Source organism: Vulpes vulpes, chromosome 6 (assembly GCF_048418805.1).
Source record: "Vulpes vulpes isolate BD-2025 chromosome 6, VulVul3, whole genome shotgun sequence".
In the NCBI taxonomy this organism is placed as follows: Eukaryota; Metazoa; Chordata; class Mammalia; order Carnivora; family Canidae; genus Vulpes; species Vulpes vulpes.
In genome coordinates this window covers 79149651-79165233 of record NC_132785.1, presented here as the reverse complement: position 1 = coordinate 79165233, position 15583 = coordinate 79149651, and positions in this window count along the sequence as shown.

Sequence of the window (15583 nt, the reverse complement as noted above, 5' to 3'; positions counted from 1 at the left end):
AACATTCTGTGACCCTAATTTTTCATTTAGGTTTTACATTCAGACTCTTGTTTTGGTCAACTGGTATTTTTTCAGATAGCTGGAACACTAAATAATTGATACTGATGACTTCTTGATGGACTCCAAGGGAAAGAGCTTCTCCCACTGAGTGAACTCAGAGTCATATTGAATATAAACCAATTCTGTGAAGGGCTTTCCCAGGGATTTGTTAGGTCAAATTATTAACAATTCTCTTGGGCACCTGGGTGATTCAGTCAATTAAGCATCTGCCTTCAGCTCAGATCATGATCCCAGGGTCCTGGAGTCGAGTCCCACATCGGGACTGAGCAGAGAGCCTGTTTCTCCCTCCCCCCCTACCCTTCCCCCCGTCATGCTCTCTCTCTCTCATACACACACACACACACACACACACACACACACACACACACTCTCAAATAAATAAAATCCTAAAAAAATTCTCTTGGAACAAGGCATGTGAGAGATATTCAACCCCATTTTTCCTCTTTCTAATATCTCTAAGTTGCTAGAGTTCACAGCTATTGTGGCTACAAGGTTACTGGTTTTCAAAAATACCATGGTGCTAGGGAAAAGAGAATGAGAACAGAAAAACTTACAAGGCCACAGATATTGCTGTTCTTACCACACTCAGTAATTTTTCTTATATAAACACCTTCCAGATCATTGCAATCTTTAATTCTGAGAGTTCTGAAAACCCATTGATTTTCATTTATGAGGGGGTGGAGGCAGTGCTCTCATTGCTTTTACAAAGAAATAGATTTTCAGAGGTCTGTGTTCCACCATGACGGAAATGCCTTTCTGCATTTTTTTAAAAGTTGAGAATATTTCATTAAAACAACAACACTCTAAACTCTCCCTCCACAAAAAAAAAAAAAAAAAAAAAAAAAAGGAAAGTGTCAACCTCATTCATTTGAAACTGTTTCTATAGAAAGAATGTTTTCACTGTAATACCACAGATTCTAAGTATAGTAGCCACCCAGGTATTTTGAATCAGCCAGCTCTAGATTATAATCCTGTTCCTGTCACTTAACTTGCTTTGTGAACATTAAACTTCTTAAATCCCTCCAGCCTCTGTTTATAATAATACCTACTCATAAGGGTCACTGTGTGCATTAAGTGTAATTACACTTAATATAAAAGGACCAGGACCTAATAGACTTCAATAAGTAATAATTCCTTTCCCTCTTCCATTCCTTTCTAAAATGTTCATTTACTGAAAGAATGGCCTATATTTCTTGATTCTTTAGTGTAATAATGCCATCTGCTGGAAATGTCAACATGATGATCAGCAAAGAAAATAAATCTTAACAAAGAAACATTATTATGCTCAACTGATGTTCTATTATTTCTGACTTACTGAAAAATACTGACATTTCCTTGCTGTATATTTTTTCTAGTATATTTATTTTTAAGGATGCTTCAGACCTCCCCACACACAAACATTATTAAGGTGGCTTACACTTACAGCAATTCCTATTTTTCAGGATCTTGAGGGAGAAAATTACTAGAAGAAATCAATTACAATAAGTTAACATTTTTTTTACTAGTAAATTTTCCTAAGAATGGTGATGTGTTTTCAAATGTTTGTTATAAGTCTGTGACTATAGCCATAAATGTGAATTTTTAAAAAATCATATAGGGGCCTACATAACACACACAAAAAAAACCCTATTAGATCTCAATTTCCTATTTTGCAAGAAAATGACTCAAAGATTATTATTGCAAGAAGTAAATATAAGTATAAAGTAATATAAATAGTAATTAAACTATAATTGTAAGAAGTAAACCAGTCCTTGAAAACTTTCTAATTGCAGAACAATAAATAAATAAATTAAATCACAGCACATACTTACAGAATATCCTAGTCAATAATCAAGTCCTCAAAAATACTTAATACATGAAAATCATTGTGATTTATTATATTTAGAATAATTGAATTATAAAATGATTATTACAACTTGATCAAAATTTCATACAGAGAATAAACAAATTACAGGTAGGTTGGTAGGCCTAAATGTTTACCAAAATGTTGACAGTTTTATAACTTCACTGTGAGATTTATTTATGTGTTTAGAAACAATTTTTGAGATTTTCTACAATGAATGGCATTTTATCACAAGAATTTGTTTTTTGCTTATAGAAACATATCCATCTGATCTTTTTTCTTGAAATGTTCTGTGGGTATAGTTGGTAAAATTTTATTTAATTACCTTTAAAACATTCTTCTAGTTTCCTGGAGTTTTCTTGGATGAGAGATAATGATTCTTTAATCAGTCTTTCTTTGATTTGCAGCAACCCAAGATTTAATCTGACAGAAAAGAGACAGAGACAGACAGAGACAGAGAAAAGGGAAGGAAGGAAGGAAGGAAGGAAGGAAGGAAGGAAGGAACGAAGGAAGGAGAGAGAGAAGAGGGAGAGAAAGAAAGATCTGTAAAAGCTCAGAGTTACTGTAGGGGTTTTGCATAGTTAAGTGCTGTCCATCAAGTAATGCTACAATTTTCAAGCTCCTGATTTTTATGTACTGGAGAGACTGACACACCACCTAAACACAATAGAAAAAACAAGGAATGCCTAATAATGCTCAACGTAATGATATAAAGATGCATTTTCTCCCATTTGTTGAAGGGTGGTTCTACGAGATTACAGACAAAGTGACGAAAATGTTCCTATTAGTAACAGGGATTTTGGTTTTACCACTTGTATTTGTGCATATGTGTGTAACCCATTGGATACTGAAAGACAATAGAGGGCATAAGTATATTTTACTGGGGCGGGGCGGGGGAATCCTCCAAGGAATTGTTTTGGGTGGCTAGATTCCAGCTTCACAGCCTGCTGGGAAATTTTTATGTCCTATAACCGGAGCAAGGAGTGGGGCTTCCTAAAAGGATATGGGGACTAACATGCAGAAGTGTTGAAGAATGAAACACTTTGAAGTGGTCCTGAAGAGTAAAGCTCTGAGGTACATTTGTGAGATCTTAAATAAATTTCACCTTGTTCTCTTGCCATGGTTTAGGAGTACCATGGTATTTCAAAGTTGATTTAAAATATATTTCTCTGTCTCCCACCCAGTAACTTCTCATAAATATATAAATTCCTCAGTAAAGCCTGTTACACCTAATCTAGACTTTGTAAATTGTAAATTAGAATTAGAAAAGATAGAATAGAGGCTTTGCCACATTCATTTCATTAAGCCTTAAAATAACAACATTGTGAGAGAAAAATAGTAGTAAAGAAATTGTAAGAAGTTTCCAGCACTAATGCAGGTTTTTAGCCTAGGTCAGATCAAAGGATAGCTTAGAGCTGACTTAGAACTGGACACATGCAAGTTTTTTCCTCTGGATATCCTAGTGAGAAGTCATCTTTGAAGGAGCTAGAGTAGGAGAGAGGCATATTAACATCAGGATCACACATACATATTTGCAGGCCAAGTGATCATTTGAAATTCAGTTCAACAGAAACATATTGAATTTCTTCAAATGGTAAAAAGCACTGTTTGTAAATGAGAAAATTCCTATCTGAGTTGAAAGATAGGTCAAATAAGCCCTTTGATATAAAACACCCAGATTATATCAGAGGCATAAAGCTGAAAAGAAATTACGGAACCTAATTTCAATTTGGGCAGCCAAAATTTTTGACTTTGTTTTATTACTGCTTTCATGGTCATTAAGAACTCATGGTGGTCACCCTTATTATAAGATTTCCAAATTAACTTATTTAAGTATCACAAAGAAATGGGTTATTATTTCCACTCAACAGAAGGAAACAGGGATCAGAGAGATTAATAAACATGACCTTAACTGCAAAGCTTGTAAATGACAGAAATAGAGTTCTAAAACAGGTCTGCATGACTCCAGATTTTCAAAAATTTATCAAAGCTTTGTTTCTTGTATTTACTAAGTCAGTGGGACACACTTCGGATGTGAGAAGAAAATAGGTAAATTGTCTTTAAATTTCTCTACTGTAAATCAGGGACAAAGGGAAAGAAGGCATTCTACAACATTTCCTTTCCAGTCTATTATGTGATGTCATATACTATGTATATATCCTGAGGAAATATCTATACTCCTGAGAGTATAGATAAGTACCACAGAGAGAGCCAAAATATAAGCCAACCCTACAAATTCCTCAGGAGCCACTCAAAAACATTATAGGTACTATAAATGAGTACTCATTTAGGTAAATAAAAAATAATATTTAAAAATTTGCAAGTAAAGAACAAGCATAACTGCTAAGTAGATGTTGCAGACAAAAAGAAGGGCAGAAGTCCAAAGGAAGGAGGTGTTAACATAGCTGGGTCAGAGAGGAAATTTAGATGTGGAATAAATTGTTAAGTAGAAAGGGCAAGAGGGAGTAGAGAAGATGAGAACTTGCAGATGGGCATATTTATCATAAACAAAGGAACTAGAAGAAAGCTATATTAACGTAATAGACCAGGGAGGAAACTATCCTTGTGTCTATGTACAAGAGGCCTTAAATTGTCAACAGAATAAATGATAAATATGTTGCCAAGAACTCAGGTCTCAACTTCTTGAATACTCAACATGTAGTTTAATCCTACTCCCACTGAGGAAGAAAATATCTAGCTGGAGTAAAAATGAAACAAACAAAAATCTTTGTTGTTGCAGACCCTACTCCCAATAATGTTGAACAGATAACTTGAAGAACATTAGTTTTACGGGATGCTAAATTATTAACCTGCCCTAGGAAGTTCAGTAATCATCTTATATGGGGAAACTAAATGTTCCATTGAGCCTGGCCTGGGAGAAGGAATAAATAGATATAGCTAGAACAAAGTATTGAGTTTAGAATCAATTTGTAAATGTTCTTATATAACAGACTACTATTTTTAAGCCAACATTCTTTACCTGTACATATCGGCCCAGTTATTCAGAAATAGACTTCCAAAGTATTGTCTACAGGTGTCTCCATTTTGCCTTATGTTACTTCTAAGTCCCTTCCACTCGGGCCCTCAAACAACATGAAATGACTCCTATTAAGATAGATCACCAAAGTCTTCAATGTTGCCGAATTAATGGACCCATTTTTCTGTCATTTTATTTCTTAGCAAAATGTAACAGAGTTAGCAACTCTTACTTACTAGCTAGCTCCTCTGTCCATACTAGACATCCAAATGATAAGAGTTCTTCAAGATGCTGCATAAGTGTTCTTTTCTCCCTATAAATACTCTGCCTGGCTAATCTTTCCCATGGCTTAAATGTTCCACATGCAAACTGTCTCTCCTATTTACATCTCTAGCTTAAATCTGTTCTTTTCACTCTTGTCTCTTTTATCTGATACTTTGACATCTTTATTTGGATTCTCACCAGAGGCCAAATGTAGTCTATCCAATATCAAATTCTTGATTTTAACTCAAAATTTGTTTCTCACCTACTCTTCCTCTGTCAGTGAATGGTAAGCTAAGAACCTAAAAGCCTTTATTCTCCCCTCTCCCTCACCATTCATATTCCTGTTAATTCTATCACTAGTAATTCCTGTTAATTCTACCTCCAAATTATATCTTGTCTTTGTTAATTTCCACCTCCACAGCCACTGCTATAGTCCGAGACATCATCTTCCTCATGGAATGTCTCCCAACCAGTTTCCTGTTCCTCTGCCATTCTCTTCTACTCTATTCTACTCAGAGCAGCACAGTAAACTCTTAAAAAAATGTAAATCAAATCTTAACATCTGCTTAATACCTTGCAGCGTTTCTTATATAACTGGAATGAAGTCCAAAGGTTTTACATGCCTTGATTTGTGATTGTTTCTTCCCTTAGACTGCTCTTCCTGTTTACCACAAACCAGTCACACTGGCCTTTCGATGTCTAGAACAGGCCAACATGTGTGTCCAGGACGCTTTTCTCAAGAGTATCTAAATGGCTGGCTGCTTCTCCTCCTATTGGTTTTGACTTAAACTTTATCAGCTCAGAGAGCCCTTTATTGACCAAGGAGAGTCCTATTTCCACACTGTCACCACCATTTTCTGTGAGAACATATGACTTGTTTGCTTCATAGTACTTTGTGTCAAGTTTTCACATTCATAACTTCTAATTGGTTCGATTTCCTAATCTCTTATTTCTTAGAAATGATTACTCCTTTATCTCTTAGGAATATCACCATGTATATTTTATTTTCAGTCTGTTTTCTCTTTTTAAACATTTTGTTCCCCAAGTACATCTTCATTCCCTGCTCCACCACCAAACAACCATTCTAATGCTTTAGATATGTATCTTATTAATTGCGTATATCCTTTTAAATATGCTGTGCTATTTTGTGGGCATCAATGTGTAATCAATATAAATGCTACTGGTTTGTAGACTTCATTCCACTTCTTGCTGTTTTTACTCAGCTACATGTTTTAGAACTTGAATTATGTTGTTCTCTGTCCATCAAGCCATTGGTCCTAAGTGCTACACTCTACACTCTAGACTATTGTATTTGATCTATTTGTTGCCTCATGACAACAAATATGCCACTACCACTAATAAGCCTGCAACAAATATATTTGCACACATGCTTTATGGAATTGCATCTATGGAGTAAAAAGTCTAGGAGTTTATGGGCCATAGGAAACGTCATTATTTAATGTCACTGAGTGCTGAAAAATTGCCCTCTAGGATACCTGCTCCAATCCACATTCTCACAAGGGTTCCCATAGTCCCATGCCCTAAATGATACTAGGTATTCATTCTGTTTTCCTTTTTTTTCTCCTGCTGATAAGTATAAAGGGACATTTCGTTGTTTTTTAATTTGTAATTTTGCAGGTACCACATGTTTGAATATCTCTTCTTTATTTGTTGGCTACACATGGAATTTCCTTTTTATTTCTAATCATTATCCATTTTTCTACTGAATATCATAAACAGGAATGGAACTTTCTTTTAATTGTTTTCTTAGGCCAAGATCTTTTTTTTTTTTTAATTGGAGTTCAATTTGCCAACATATAGCAAAACACCCAGTGCTCATCCAACCAAGTGCCCCCCCCAGTGTCCGCCACCCAGTCACCCCCAACCCCACCCACCTCCCTTTACACCACCCCTTGTTCGTTTCCCAGAGTTAGGAGTCTCTCATATTCTGTCTCCCTTTCTGAAATTTCCCACTCATTTTTTCTCCTTTCCCCTTTATTCCCTTTCACTATTTTTTATATTCCTCAAATGAATGAGACCATACAATGTTTGTCCTTCTCTGATTGACTTACTTCGCTCAGCATAATACCCTCCAGTTCCATCCACATTGAAGCAAATGGTGGGTATTTGTCGTTTCTAATGGCTGAGTAATATTCCATTGTATACATAAAACACATCTTCTTTATCCATTCATCTTCTGATGGACACCGAGGCTCCTTCCACAGTTTGGCTATTGTGGACATTGCTGCTATAAACATTGGGGTGCAGGTGTCCTGGCGTTCCACTGCATCTGTATCTTTGGGGTAAATCCCCAGCAATGCAATTGCTGGGTCGTAGGGCAGATCTATTTTTAACTCTTTGAGGAACTTCCACACAGTTTTCCAGAGTAGCTGGGCCAGTTCACATTCCCACCAACAGTGCAGGAAGGTTCCCCTTTCTCCACATCCTCTCCAACATTTGTGGTTTCCTGCCTTGTTAATTTTCCCCATTCTCACTGGTGTGCGGTGGTATCTCATTGTGGTTTTGATTTGTATTTCCCTGATGGCCAGTGATGCGGAGCATTTTCTCATGTGCTTCTTGGCCATGTCTATGTCTTTCTCTGTGAAATTTCTGTTCATGTCTTTTGCCCATTTCATGATTGGATTGTTTGTTTCTTTGCTGCTGAGTTTAATAAGCTCTTTATAGATCTTGGATACTAGTCCTTTATCTGGTACGTCATTTGTAAATATCTTCTCCCATTGTGTAGGTTGTCTTTTAGTTTTGTTGACTGTATCCTTTGCTGTGCAAAAGCTTCTTATTTTGATGAAGTCCCAATAGTTCATTTTTGCTTTTGTTTCTCTTGCCTTCATGGATGTATCTTGCAAAAAGTTACTGTGGCCAAGTTCAGAAGGGTGTTGCCTGTGTTCTCCTCTACGATTTTGATGGAATCTTGTCTCACATTTAGATCCTTCATCCATTTTGAGTTTATTTTTGTGTATGGTGTAAAAGAATCGTCCAGTTTCATTCTTCTGCATGTGGCTGTCCAATTTTCCCAGCACCGTTTATTGAAGAGACTGTCTTTTTTCCAGTGGATAGTCATTCCTCCTTTGTTGAATATTAGTTGACCATAAAGTTGAGGGTCCACTTCTGGATTCTCTATTCTGTTGCATTGATCTATGTGTCTGTTTTTGTGCCAGTACCACACTGTCTTGATATCCACAGCTTTGTAGTACAACCTGAAATCTGGCATTGTGATGCCCCGAGCTATGGCTTTCTTTTTTAATATTCCCCTGGCCTTTCGGGGTCTTTTCTGATTCCACACAAATCTTAAGATAATTTGTTCCAACTCTCTGAAGAAAGTCCATGGCATTTTGATAGGGATTGCATTGAATGTGTGAATTGCCCTGTGTAGTATTGACATTTTCAAAATATTAATTCTTCCAATCCATGAGCATGGAATATTTTTCCATCTCTTTGTGTCTTCCTCAATTTCTTTCAGAAGTGTTCTATAGTTTTTAGGGTATAGATCCTTTACCTCTTTGGTTAGGTTTATTCCTAGGTATCTTATGCTTTTGGGTGCAATTGTAAATGGGATTGACTCCTTAATTTCTCTTTTTTCAGTCTCATTGTTAGTGTATGGAAATGCCACTGATTTATGGGCATTGATTTTGTATCCTGCCACACTGCCAAATTGCTGTATGAGTTCTAACAATCTTGGGGTGGAGTCTTTTGGGTTTTCTATGTACAATATCATGTCATCCGCAAAGAGGGAGAGTTTGACTTCTTCTTTGCCAATTTGAATGCCTTTTATTTCTTTTTGTTGCCTGATTGCTGAGGCTGACTTCTACTACTATGTTGAATAGCAGTGGTGAGAGTGGACATCCCTGTCTTGTTCCTGATCTTAGGGGAAAGGCTCCCAGTGCTTCCCCATTGAGAATGATATTTGCTGTGGGCTTTTCGTAGATGGCTTTTAAGATGCTGAGGAATGTAAAAAAAAAAAAAAAAAAAGATGCTGAGGAATGTTCCCTCTATCCCTACACTCTGAAGAGTTTTGATCAGGAATGGATGCTGTATTTTGTCAAATGCTTTCTCTGCATCTAATGAGAGGATCATATCGTTCTTGTTTTTTCTCTTGCTGATATGATCAATTACCTTGATTGCTTTACGTGTGTTGAACCAGCCTTGCATACTGGGGATAAATCCCACTTGGTCATGGTGAATAATCTTCTTAATGTATTGTTGGATCCTATTGGCTAGTATCTTGTTGAGAATTTTTGCATCCATGTTCATTAGGGATATTGGTCTATAATTCTCCTTTTTGGTAGGGTCTTTGTCTGGTTTGGGAATTAAGGTGATGCTGGCCTCATAGAACCAGTTTGGAAGTATTCTATCTCTTTCTATCTTTCCAAACAGCTTTAGTAGAATAGGTATGGTTTCTTCTTTAAACGTTTGATAGAATTCCCAGGGAAGCCATCTGGCCCTGGTCTTTTGCGTCTTGGGAGGTTCTTGATGACTACTTCAATTTCCTCCCTGGTTATTGGCCTGTTCAGGTTTTCTATTTCTTCCTGTTCCAGTTTTGGTAGTTTGTGGTTTTCCAGAAATGTGTCCATTTCTTCTTGGTTGCCTAATTTATTGGCATATAGCTGCTCATAATATGTTTTTAAAATCGTTTGTATTTTTTTTGGTGTTGGTGGTGATCTCTCCTTTCTCATTCATGATTTTATTAATTTGAGTCTTTTCTCTCTTCTTTTTAATAAGGCTAGGCCAAGGTTTTCCACTTTTACTCTATAATTCACTTTTTCACATTGATTTTTATTACTTTTGGTGGGGGGCGCTGTGAACTCATTTTTCAAAGAGAACTTTCCTGAATGTGTCCTAAGGTTTGGTGGCTCACCACAGAGTTTGGCTGTACCGGTTCTTCACAGAGAAGACATCTGAGGTACCATCCTTAGATTACTGTTGAAGCTTCTACCTGTTTTACTCCACATGATTGTTTCACAGTATTCAGTCCAAGGAGAATTCACTTTCTCATTTTGAAAAGTGGCTAAGTATCAGTTAACTTTATAAGAATATTTTTACTATCATTTCTCTGGGTATAAGAGTTTGAACTGTACTCTTACCCATATCTTATAGCTGGCCTTATTTTTAGAAAATCTTTTCTTGTTGGCTTGTTTACTTGTGCATTATCAGTCTCTCACCTAGTAAATTATTAGCTCTGTGAAGGCAGAAATTATATATGTTTCACACGACACATCTTTGTATTATTAGTACCTAAAACCATGATTGCCCTGTAGTTACTAGCAATACATTTCTGAATAAAAATATGAATAAAACATGCAGACAAGCGTCTCCTCCAGAGTGAGGAACTCAATGAATGTTAACTCCTTTATTTTTCCTTCTTCTCCCTAATACACAATAAAATCACTGCAACAGTGTATAGAATATATTAGAGGCTTGAGAAACAAAAATAAGGGCAAGAAAACCAAAGTTCAGGGAAGTATACAAACAAGCCAGCAAATGTTTATAATAGAGCATGGTAAGCTTATAATGAAGAAACCACAGGATACAATGGGATCAGGGAAAGTAAAGTCTTATAACATGAGCAGCTAATGAGGAGAAAGTCTGTGGAAGAAAAACTGAACATGTAACAAAAAAGAAGTATCTAGATCCCTTTCCTTTTGTTCTATTCTAATAACATAGGGCATATCTGAGACTGTATTTTATGTAGATTTCTTGACTTTCTACTGGTCTCTATTCCAACCTCTCTTGCCATATCCTCGCTATACTGCACTGACCATACATATCCTTTGTAACTAGTTAATCCTCTAACCACTTCAACTCTACTTTTCTACCTACAGGATTCACTTGACTGTTTATATATATCTCACCCACCTGCCTTGTCTATGCTTCACCTCCAATGTTTTATGCTTCATAAAGAGAACAGATATTTGTTTTACTTTTGATAATAAACATACTTCAAATTGCTATCTTTGAAAATACTAATAATCTGACTTCATATTCTCCCTTACTAGTGTGATGACTTCACAAAAAAAAATACCCAAAAACAAAAATTCCAGACACTGATGTCAAATTAATACTAAACACTTTTTAAAAAATCCAACAAGACACAATTTATTTTACAACTCTTTAAATGAATTAATTCTTATAAAGGAACATTGCCAAATGGCCTTTCATAACAACAGATAAAACATGTAAGTACATAGCATAAAAATACTTGTAGGTGTCTCTAATAATTTTTTTCCTATAAAGTTGCATAATGAAACACAAGCTCTGCTAATTTCATTAGGGATCTATTAAGCTAGCAGGACTCTAATATACATATGGAATAATTGTCTTCATCAACAGCAGGAGGACAATTTACCCAAAGAAGAAAACATTTAGATGGCACAATTAAGTTATATTTCTTCCCCTTTTATTCCAGATAAATTAAAAGATAAGCATTAATGTTATTTATGGTTTTCAGAGTTCTCTGTTATTTTCTTCTTTTGCCTAGTTTTACTATCACTTATTGTCAAGCTCCCTCTGTATATCAGACACTCTCAGTTACCTATCTGACAGTCATTTGCCCTTTCCTCCTTCTTAATGAACCTGCTCAAAGGCCAGAAGTGCAGCCTGAATAATCTAGTCAATTGTGGTAGTTCCATTCCCCATTGGCATGGGCACATGTGATTTTCTCCAATGAGACAGAAGAGTAAATCTACTGAAAGGCTTCTGGAAGAAGTTTCCATGGTCAGAAAAAGAGACAAGAAGAAGTCCCCACTTCTGCTGTGGTGGATACATTGTATCTCCGTGTGATACCTGGAACTGTAGCAACCATCTTGTAACCATGTGGGAAAGAAGCCACAATAATGAAAACAGCAGAAACAAGAGAGAAGGAAATTGGGTCCTTGACAACTTCACTATATCCCCTAATTAACCAATTCTGGAGCATCCCTATTCCACATGGCAAAAAAAAATGTCTTATATTTAAACTTTTTTTAGAATTGGGGCTTTTCTGTTATATATACCAGAAAACATTCCAATGAAATAATATAGTCTAAATATTTTTTTCATCATAAATTTTGTAGGACATAGTTTGTATAGAATGGTTATATATCAAACTGCTTAGTATTTATTTAATAGAGGGAACTCAACACTATTATGAAACTTCTGTAACTAAATTATTTTACTATTTATCATGAACCAACCCAAACCAAAATCATCAGACAGAGGTATAAACTTGTCTTCCAAATACTGATATTACAATATTGAAATGTTTCAACTTTAGTAACTACAGATAAAATAATGATGTGAAGTTGTAACAAGTTAAGGATTTCTAGAGTCAAAAATGATTTCCTTTCAAAAATGAAAACAAATATTTCTGTATATTATATACAAAATGTATAGGTGACATATAAAATGTAGAACATATTTTTCACTAGTCTCAGATAAGAAGCAATGGACTTTAGTAGTCAGGCTAACGGATCTGAACCCATTCCACATTCCCTAAAGTTGCTATTGATCGGCCTTTGAGCCCAAACAGGTCAAATTCTAGGGATTCATGGAAAGAAAATTGAGTAGCAAAGACAGTTGCTCTTTGAAATTCTCATTTGTTCTCTTTACTGCTTATAACCAAAAAATGTCACAGCTATGATTATTGTCATTTATAAGGTTATCATGAAATAGCAGCACTATTATGACAACATATGGGATTCTGAGTTACTGGCAGAAAATCCTTCAGAGTAAGTAAATCCATAAGTAGAGATCTAAGTGAGAGTTAGCAATGCTCTGCCACCAACTATGTGAACTTGGTCACATTCCCTTACATCTCTGATCTTCTAGTAAAATAAAAACCTTTGCAGTCCATCTCCGTTCTCACATTTCATCACGATTATCTCACAACCACAGAGAGAGGATTTTTAATTCATCCTAGGAACCGGGCTAAGTATTTCATGTTCTAGGTCTCATTTAATCAACCCAATACTCCTATGAGGCAAGTATTTTTCCCTCATTGTAAGAATTAGAAAACTGAAGCTCAGAGAGGTTAAGTGATTTGCTTAGCACAAAAGTTGGGGTGTTTATAACTTCCTATTCCAGATTGTTTACTTCTAGTCAACAACAAACAACTAAGTATAGCACAGGTCTGAAATATTATGATGCACCCCTGGTGTGGTATTTAGCTCTCAAAATTACAGACACCTGAACTATGTCAATTATCTCAAAAAAAAGAAATTCATTATGTCATGTTTGTCAGTTATAAGTGTAAAGTGGTAAGAATTTTCAATTTTAAATATAATTTTAATCAATATATATCATGTTTGCTTATCTGAAGATAAATATCCTTGTGAATTTTTTCATCATATATTAAATATACATCTGACTTCCTATACAGCTCACTGTAATTCCATGTGTTGCTCTTTATGGTCAATAACAAAAAGAAACTTTGAAATAATATATCATTTGATTTTCTGACTTTTTAAGTTTCTAGTTCACTTAACAGTTGGACATCCAACACATATATCATTTTATTTTGAAAAATGAGAGTCTGCTGTAGACACCACCCACTTGCCATTGTAATAGATAGAATTACTGATTATATATACCCTTTTCAAAAGAAAGAGGATACACAATTGCCTCCCACGAATGTGATAGCAAAATGGCAGTTACAATTGGCACCTAGAAAAACAATACATAATTGCCATCCACTAAAGTAACAGAGAGGGAGGGAGGGGGACAGAGAGAGATTATAGGCACAATAGTCAAAGCAATAGAGAGCATAAACAGCCCCTAGTCCTTATTCTGAGAGGATGAGAAAGAAGGCAATTTACACTCAGAAGTACCATCTCAGGAGAAATCTTTTGTTGAAGGATGACTCATTTTATGTCTTTTACAAGTTCGTTTTGCTCAGTCTCCAGGAGAAACAGGAAAAGGTGAATATAAAATTGAAAAGCGAAAGGGGTTTTAGCCAGTCCACAGACACCAGGAAAACAGATGATGATGACTTCACTGGTGACAATTATAAATGACTTTATATACACTGAAGTTTTGGAAAGCAAGACATGAAATTGATATTTCCCTTGGAAGTTTACTTTTTCCTAGGAAATGAGATTTATACCCATAGTCAGTTATTAAAGGTTGGTATGAACTACAAAATAAAAATAGTCCGATGATACAGGTGCTAGGCTACTAGTTATTTCAATGTATAGATTTTAAGGTACTTTCATCTTCACATTTCTCACTAATGTTTGTGTTTAATATTAAGTTTCATCAAGCATATAATTCTTTCCTCCAAATTTATCAATACTTGAGAAAGAAAAACAGGAGAGCCAATGATTCTATTTTTACTAATAGAAATTTATGCCAATAAAAATGTGAGCTCTTAGAAAGAGACAGAGATGATGGCTGATTCCTACACCACTGATTGACAACTATAGGCCTGGTAGGGCTGGGTTTATGTAGATATTCTAATAAAAGCAAATAAATACCCACATTTGCTGTGCTTGTTCCTATTTGTGGAAAGTGAAAAAACACACACACAGACTTCTTAATCCCTGGAACACAAAACCCAGCCAAGGCATGAGCAGAATTAGTATTAGTGCCAAAGCCATAGAAAATTTAACCACATATGTGCTATCTCAGCAGCATAATCCATAAAGGATGCAGTCTGCACAATTTGCAAAAGCATGAATTGTGTTGTAAGGGAACAATGTTTTTTTTTTAAATTACAGTAATCTGATGTTTGTGGCAGGGCTGGTAGATTGAAAAGGTAGTAAAAGTCCACAAAGAGATAGTAATGTTTCTTTTTTACCAAGAAACTCCATAAAATGAAAGACACTGTGGTGTGATACATTAAATTCTTAATACTCCAATGACAACTCCTATTATAATTAAACAAGTATCTTTGACACATTCTTATTCTGCCTTTACTTCATGTGTTTACAAAAAACAAACAAATAGGCTGACAGTTCACTCTTATTGAAAATAAAGCTCTTTGTAAACCTAAAAATAAAGACAAACAAGAGCAAATTAAGTAAGATTTACAAAGCATTTAATTTTTAAGGTTTTCATCCTATATTCTGATATTTACTTTATGGAAAAGGCCTGGTGCCAGAATCAGAAAATACAATATTCAATACCATATACATATTCAAGACCCCAAAGGAATTGATAATCTCCCCCAATGAATCAGTTTAAATGGAAACGATAATCCTCACCAACATTTATAGGTACAAGTATGTCCCTCTTACTTAATCATCATAATAGACCTTTAAAGAGAATTTTTTTTAATTTTATGTATTTATTCATGAGAGATAGAGAGAGACAGAGACACAGGCAGAGGGAGAAGAAGTGTCTCTGTGGGGAGCCTGATGTGGTACTCTATCCCAGGACCCAGGATGATGCCCTGAGCTGAAGGCAGACACTCAACCACTGAGCCATCCAGGCGTCCCAATAGAGATTGT